Below are 7,103 nucleotides of genomic sequence, written 5' to 3'. Positions count from 1 at the left end.
TCTAAACTTATTTCCAAAGAAAAAGCTAATCCTTTGTCCTTAATTCAATAATTCAAGACAGCAGCTTCCCTTTGTTTGACAGTTACTCTTAATGTTTAACTACATTTTACATCTACTTTTCAGGGCTTTGGAGTTCATATGGTCATTATATTGCAAGTCACAGGGTGTGCGCTGCAACAGTCTCTATTTAAAGAGATGCAGCTAGAAGTTAAATAACTCATCGAAGTAAGTAATTCATCCAAGGTCACCCCAACAAGCCCTGGAAGTAGGACTAACACTTCTGCCCCGAGACCACCAACTCCTTCACACTTTCCGGGTTCCAACACAGAAAAAGCATAATCAAGGGTTTTACTTTCAGAAACTTACAACAGCCTCAAGCACAGCAGTATGCTTATCACAGCCTAAACAAAAAAGATTCATCTTTAGCTAGCAAGCTTACTTGCTGCATTTAGGCACCACTCTCATATCACCCAGCAAAACGTCCCGGATCTGGAGATGGTAATCCCTACAAAATGCTCACTCTTGAATAGGTAACGATTTATTTTCACGCTAGCCGAATTGTCAGGAACTAACCTGTTAGTTTTCCACGCCCGGGAGCGGTGGGTACCGAATTTCCTCCCTCTTGCCAGAGCCCAAAGACCACAATCTCAAAAACAAGCAGCTCTCAATGAGAACAACGCTACGCAGCCCAAGAGAGAAAAGCTCGAATAAGTTGCTCTGAAGGAATATTTTTTTTAAAGAATGATTACATGCCTCACAGATTTAGTGTTAGGGTCCCCAGCAGAGAAAGGATGGTTCTTGTAAAGTAGCTTTCAAGGCATATCCCTCCCTGTTCCGGGACACAGTCTGACCTGCTGGACAGGATTCATCTGGGCACGCTGACACCAAACCCCTCTGTAGAGTTCACTGGAAGCATCGCGCTTCGACCTCCCATCTGTAGGACTCAGTCCAGCCCACACTACACGGGCCAAGATGACCCCCTTTCACAATCTCGGGAGGAGCTTCCCCGGGCGGAGACAGTGACAGCCGTCCTCCCTGGGATGTTCATGGACACGCAAAGTGTTGACACCGACAGGTTCCTCGGGAGTGTCAGCGCGGCGGCAGGTGGAGCAGCCCCGCGAGCCGAGCAGGTCCTCCCTGACCTGGTCCCAAGTCCTGCGCGGCCCAGCCCGGGTGCCGCTTCCAGCCCTTCCCCAGCCGCCCCGCGCCCCGGCCCCTCAGCAGAGCGGGACTCCCCACCCTCCCGGGCCGGCGGTCCGGGCGGACCGACGGCCCCCGCCTCTTCCGGGGACCAGCGGGCCCGCGCCGGGCCGGACCCGCGCCGACCCCGGCGCGCCCAGCCCCGTCCTCAGGCGCCCCCGGCGGAGGGAGAGGCCGGCCGGCCGGCCCGGCCCGGCCCCGGCCCCGCCCTGCCCCGGCCCGTGCCCACGCGCCGGCGGGCCCGGCGACGCCCGGGTCGGTACCTTGCGGACCCCCTTGTAGATATAGAAGTAGAGCCCGGCCCACATTGAAGCAGAGGCGGTCGCCGTTGCCAGACTGGTCGTTGAGGTTTACGAAGGAGACGCGGACGGGGTTGGACCCCTGCGAGTTGAAGGGCACCCGGTTGGGCCGGCTGTACTCCGAGTGCGGCAGCAGCTTGTACAGACCTTCCCGGGTGGTGAACTGGGTCTTAATCTCGTTCATCTCCTTCCCTCCTCCCTCCGTCGCCATCTTGGAAAGCAGCGTTCATCCTGCCCCGAGTGCCCGGATCACGCCCAGCGCGCAGGCGCCGACCCGGGCTCCCGCGCTGCCCCCGCCTCTTCCTGCGCGCCCCTCCCACCGCGGGCCGGCCCCGCCGCGGGGACGGGGCGGGCTTGTTTACGGCGCCACTGCGCAGGCGTGCTCACCTGGCGCGCGTGTCACGGGGCGGGGCTTTTCCGGCCCCGCCCCCGGCCCCGCCCGGCCCCGGCGCTGGTGGTTGAGGCGGCGCCCGGGCCGGGTGGGGTCGCGCAGGGACCTGCTCTGCTGGCCCGACCCTGAGAGAGCGCGGGGCGGCCGCCGCCCTCAGAGTCTGCGCGCGGGCGCGGGCTTGGGGGCCGGGTCGGGCAGGCGCTCTGCATCTCCGGGGGCCGCCCCCGGAAGGTCCCGGGGACCCTGCCTCCGCGCCTCACCGTCTGTCTTGGGGCGGCGCGGGGAGCGCCGAGGGGACGCGCGCGCGGCATGTGCTGGCGCCGCAGGCCGCCCAGTGCTGCGCCTGGCCGCGCCGCGGGGAGGTGGGTGTGGGGCCTGCAGTTTCCCGAGCCGGCCTCCGCCGGGCGTGTGGAGAAAAGGGGGCGGCGAGGGGCGGCACCGGGAGGCTGGCCGAGCCCTCTCGCGCGGGGTGGCTCCGCGCCGGCTCTGGAGCAGGCTGGCGGGGGCGGGGCGGAGGCCCGGGGGGTCCGAATCGCCCGCTGGGCAGCGTGCACGTGCTGTCCGGGTCTGCGGGTGGAGGGCGGGGGACGCCCACTTTCCACCTGGGTTTCTGGGCACCTGGCGCCAGAGTAAGAAAGTTTTCTAAGATGACCAGAACATTCTGATAGAATTTCAGGGACGAAAAAAGTCAACTTTGGTTACACCAAGAACGAGCTTTTCGTTCAAGTTCAAATCATAACTGGAGGGTCACGAAAGGAGAGGGTAGAGGTTTGTGCTAGATCCTAAGAGGGTCTAAGTCACGAACGTGGCAAAAGCAGACGCAGGTGGAAACTGCCGGTGATGTAATAGTGCAGTTGCCAGCAACACCCTCTGTCCTTTGTCCGCGTTGGCAAAAAAGCACTGCAGTAAAATCCTGCCTACCAGGTTCCCGAGATAATGAAAACTTTTATTACAATTGCTTTGAATCTTGTTTCAAATAGATAGTTTCAAACAAGAAGTTCTTTTAAAATACCCGATGTGCCTGTGGTCACCATGAATTTTATCAGATTTCCTGTAACTATCTCTTTACATTGAAAATGTGTTCATAATGTTCGCCTAGAAGGATAGTGACATCTGAATCATCTGGGAATAATTCAGTGTGTTCCCTAGTTATGGGGGGAGGAGGAGGAAGAAGCATAATAAATTTTGAAGAAAAGAATCTCAGTGAGCAAAAATTAAAACAAAAATTTTACTAGCGCTCGCCCACAAGTTGGAATTACCGATAATACCTGTAGAATACCGCAAGCGCTCCATTAAGGCTTTATTCTACGTAGCCAGCATTTCATTGTGATCACGATATTAGGCCATTCATTTGACTCATCCCAAGTCTTTGAAATTTTTATATTAGTTCTTTTGTCATTATCTCCCCCACACTCAAGGATTCAGTAAATTACACCCACATCTATATAACTGGACCTAAGCTAAAGTTCATTTCTGGGGCCTCCCCTGGAGGCGCAGCGGTTGTGCGCTGGGTTGTGAGGCTGCCTGCAGCCTCAGCAGCGCCGGTTTGTTCCCCAGCCGCGGATGAGGGTCCCACAAAAAAAAAAAAGTTCATTTCTGATTTTCAGTTTCAAACTAAACATTTATAAATGGATTCATACCTCAAATTCATCATCTCTTTAAAAAAAAAATATTTTATTTATACAAGCACTGGGTACAGTCAGAAGCGTGGGTGAGAGAATTCACCAGAGCCAGAGTGGGGAACAGAACAGGCAGACTGATGAAATACACTGCTGAGGGGAGCAGTGGGCGGCAGGAGAGGTCTGGGGGCCATGTGGGACCCTCACCCAGTGGCTGGGAATCAAACCGTCGCTGCAGAGGCTTTGGGCAGCTTCGCAACCCAGCGCTCAACCACTGCGCCACCGGGGAGGCCCAAATTCATCATCTCTTAACCTTGTGAGTTCTCATTCAATTTCTTTAACTTGAATCACTTTTTCATGGTTTCCTTAACTGCCTTTTTCTCTCAACTTTGCTCCAATTAACAACTACCAGATTTTCTTTTTTTAAAAGATTTGTTTTTAGTTACACATACAAGAACTGGGTGTAGGCCAGAGGTGTGGGGGGGTGAGAGGATTCACCAGAGACACAGTGGGGAGCAGAACAAGCGTTGCCACCAAAATACACTGCTGAGGAGAGCAGTAGGTGAAACAAAAGAGGTCTGCTGCTCCCTGTGGGTTAACTCCCTGGCTGGCAATAGCAGTGGCTGGCTATAGCTTGACAGCACTGACTTTAACCCCTGCAACACCAGGAAGGCCCCAAATTAATTTTCTTAAGATAGTACTTAGGCCTCCCTGGTGGCACAAGGGGTTAAGCACAGCACTGTGAAGCTATCCGCAGCCTCTGCAGCATGTTCGATCCCCAATCCCCGGCCAGCCAGGGAGTTACCCACATAGTGTAGCAGACTTCTGTCTCCCCGCTGCTCCCCTCAGCAGTGTATTTCAGTCAGTCTGCCTGTTCTGTTCCCCACTCTGTCTCTGGTGAATCCTCTCACACACACCCCACCTCTGGCCTGTACCCCAGTTCTTGTATGCATAAATTAAAAAAAGACAAGAAGTGCCTGGGGAGAGGCAGACTCATGACCCTAAAACTATACATGACAGAGCACATTTTCTAGTTTCACCCCTCTCTTTTTCTTTTGTATTCCTATCCCACACAAGTGTTGCTGTATGATTATTCTAGGAATAAAAAGGCCAGGATCGGGCCTCCCCGGTGGCGCAGCGGTTGAGCGCTGGGTTGCGAAGCTGCCCGCAGCCTCTGCAGCGCCGGTTCGATCCCCGGCTGCTCCCCGGCCACCGGAGGAGGGTCCCACATGGCGCGCAGACCTCTGCTGCCGCCCGCTGCTCCCCTCAGCAGTGTACTTCGGTCCTTCTGCCTGCTCTGCTCCCCACTCTGGCTCTGGTGAACTCTCTCACCCTCCCGCGCTTCTGACTGTACCCAGTGCTTGTATAAATAAATAAATAAATATTTAAAAAAAAAAAAAAAAAGGCCAGGATCTTGCTCTTCAGCACCGTCCTGCACTGTGCAGCCTGCTCCAGACTCCCATTTCTTTATCAGTGTGGCATTGCTGATGCAACAGTATCTGATGAGGTACTTGTGTCTGGAATATGTGAATAACTGCAACTCAAGAAGTATGACCTAGTTTGACAAAGAATCTGAATAGAGATTTCTCCAAAGAAGATACACAAATGGCTGATATGCACAGGAAAACGGCACCTTTGCATTTGAAATACAAATTAAACTACAATGAGATATCATTTCATACCCACTAGGATAGCTATAATCAAAAACATAATAGCTAGAGTTGGTGAGGATGTTAAAAAAGTGAAACCCTCAAGTCCTGCTGGTAGGAATGTACTAAGGTGGGGCCACTTTGGAACACAGTCTGGTAGTTCCTCAAAAGTTTAAGCAGTTACCATATGACCCAGCTATTCCACTCTTAGGTGTTTGCCCAAGAGAAATGAAAACACATCCAAACAGAAACTTGAGGCCTGAAGTAGAAACAAATCAAATGTCCATTCATGGATGAAAATGTGGTCTATCTCTGCAATGGAATACTACTCAGCTGTTAAAAGGAATAAAGTGCTGATGCCTGCTACAACAGCCTTGGTGAGAGAAGCCACAGATAGAGGCCACACGGTGCATGATTCCACTTGTATGAAATGTCGAAAGGAGGCAAATCTATAATACCAGAAAATAGGTTAGTGGTTGCCTTGAAATGGGGGTGAGGGGTGAAGAGGAGCTACTGCTAGTGAGCAACAGGGTTTCTTCTTGAAGTGTCGAAAATGTTCTAATATTTAAAAAAAAATGTTCTGGAGCCTCCCCGGTGGCGCAGCGGGTTGAGCGCAGCGCTGTGAAGCTGTGCGCAGCCTCTGCAGTGCAGGTTTGATTCCCGGCCAGGGAGATATCCACATGGCATGGCAGACTTCTCCTGTCTCCCCACTGCTCCCCTCAACAGTGCTTTCGGTCCGTCTGCCTGTTCTCCCCACTCTGTCTGTAGTGAGTGCGCTCACCCTCCCGCACCTCTGGCATGCACCCCAGCTCTTGTATAAATAATAAAAATCTTTTTAAAAAATGTTCTAATATTGATCAGGGTGGTGGTTACACAATTCAATCATACCAAAAACCACTGAATTATAACATGAGACACTTACGTGGGTGAATGACATGGACTGTTAAAAGATGAACAAGAGACTCAGTTGGCTTTTCAGACAGCTACTTAATTGTTAGGCCAGACATAAAACAGCTATATAGATATAGATATAGATATATTATATATATATTAAACAAAACTGTTAACTGTTCTTTGCTTCTAGGGCTGACATGATGAAATGACCGAGACACTAAGAAGTGAGAACGTAGGCCTGAACCTGCCTCACCTGCCAGTCACACTTTTACTCTATCAGAACCTGTGCTCACTCCTTTTCTCTAGGCTCGAAGAGGTAGTTCTTTTCAAAACTAATTTCTCCCACAGGCTCCTGTAATAAAAAGTCCTGCTTGACGCCCCCATTGCCCAGGACACGCTCCACACAGCTCTCCTCCCCTGCAGGCTAGACTCACTGAGCAAGAGACCCATTGTTGGTCTCTCCAGTCCCAGCCTTGAGATCCACAGCTGTCGCCCAGCCCCTCAAGTAAATACACCCCCCACATGTGTTTTTAATGGTCTTGGACTCTAGGATCAGAATAAAAATGTGGGTTCCAGGCCACAGTTTGGAGGGAAGATATGGAAGAAAGTGAGAGAATCAGCTGTCACAGAATCTGAGCGATACAGAGCCAGCTGAGCAAGTGCTTGTCATGTTCCTAAAACTGGAAATTTCTGTTGGTGAACTTTGGGGGCAAATGACTAGACCTGCTAAGAAATGGGCATCTAAATAGGGTGGAAGGCCACGTTCGCTGGCTCTAAGCAGGGCCTCTGGAAACAAAGAGAGCGTACAACTCTTTTTCTTTTTTTTCTTTCTTAATAGAGGCATGTTTTATTTATTTGTTTGTTTGTTTGTTTTGTTTATACAAGCACTGGGTACAGTCAGAAGTGCGGGAGGGTGAGAGAATTCACCAGAGCCAGAGCGGGGAGCAGAGCAGGCAGAAGGACCGAAGTACACTGCTGCGGGGAGCAGCGGGCGGCAGGAGAGGTCTGCGCGCCATGTGGGACCCTCCTCCGGTGGCCGAGGAGCAGCCGG

At 52.3% G+C, this 7,103-nt stretch overlaps 1 pseudogene; it reads right to left on the bottom strand.

The window, feature by feature from the left end:
• Window positions 1–1,463: 1,463 nt before the first annotated feature.
• Window positions 1,464–1,782, bottom strand: LOC119256571 (WD repeat-containing protein 20-like; annotated as a pseudogene).
• Between the last annotated feature and the right edge of the window lie 5,321 nt (window positions 1,783–7,103).

This window comes from Talpa occidentalis, unplaced genomic scaffold, assembly GCF_014898055.3.
Source record: "Talpa occidentalis isolate TD23 unplaced genomic scaffold, MPIMG_talOcc4v2.1 talOcc4.3162, whole genome shotgun sequence".
Lineage (NCBI taxonomy): Eukaryota > Metazoa > Chordata > Mammalia > Eulipotyphla > Talpidae > Talpa > Talpa occidentalis.
This window is presented reverse-complemented; position numbering and strand designations above follow the sequence as displayed.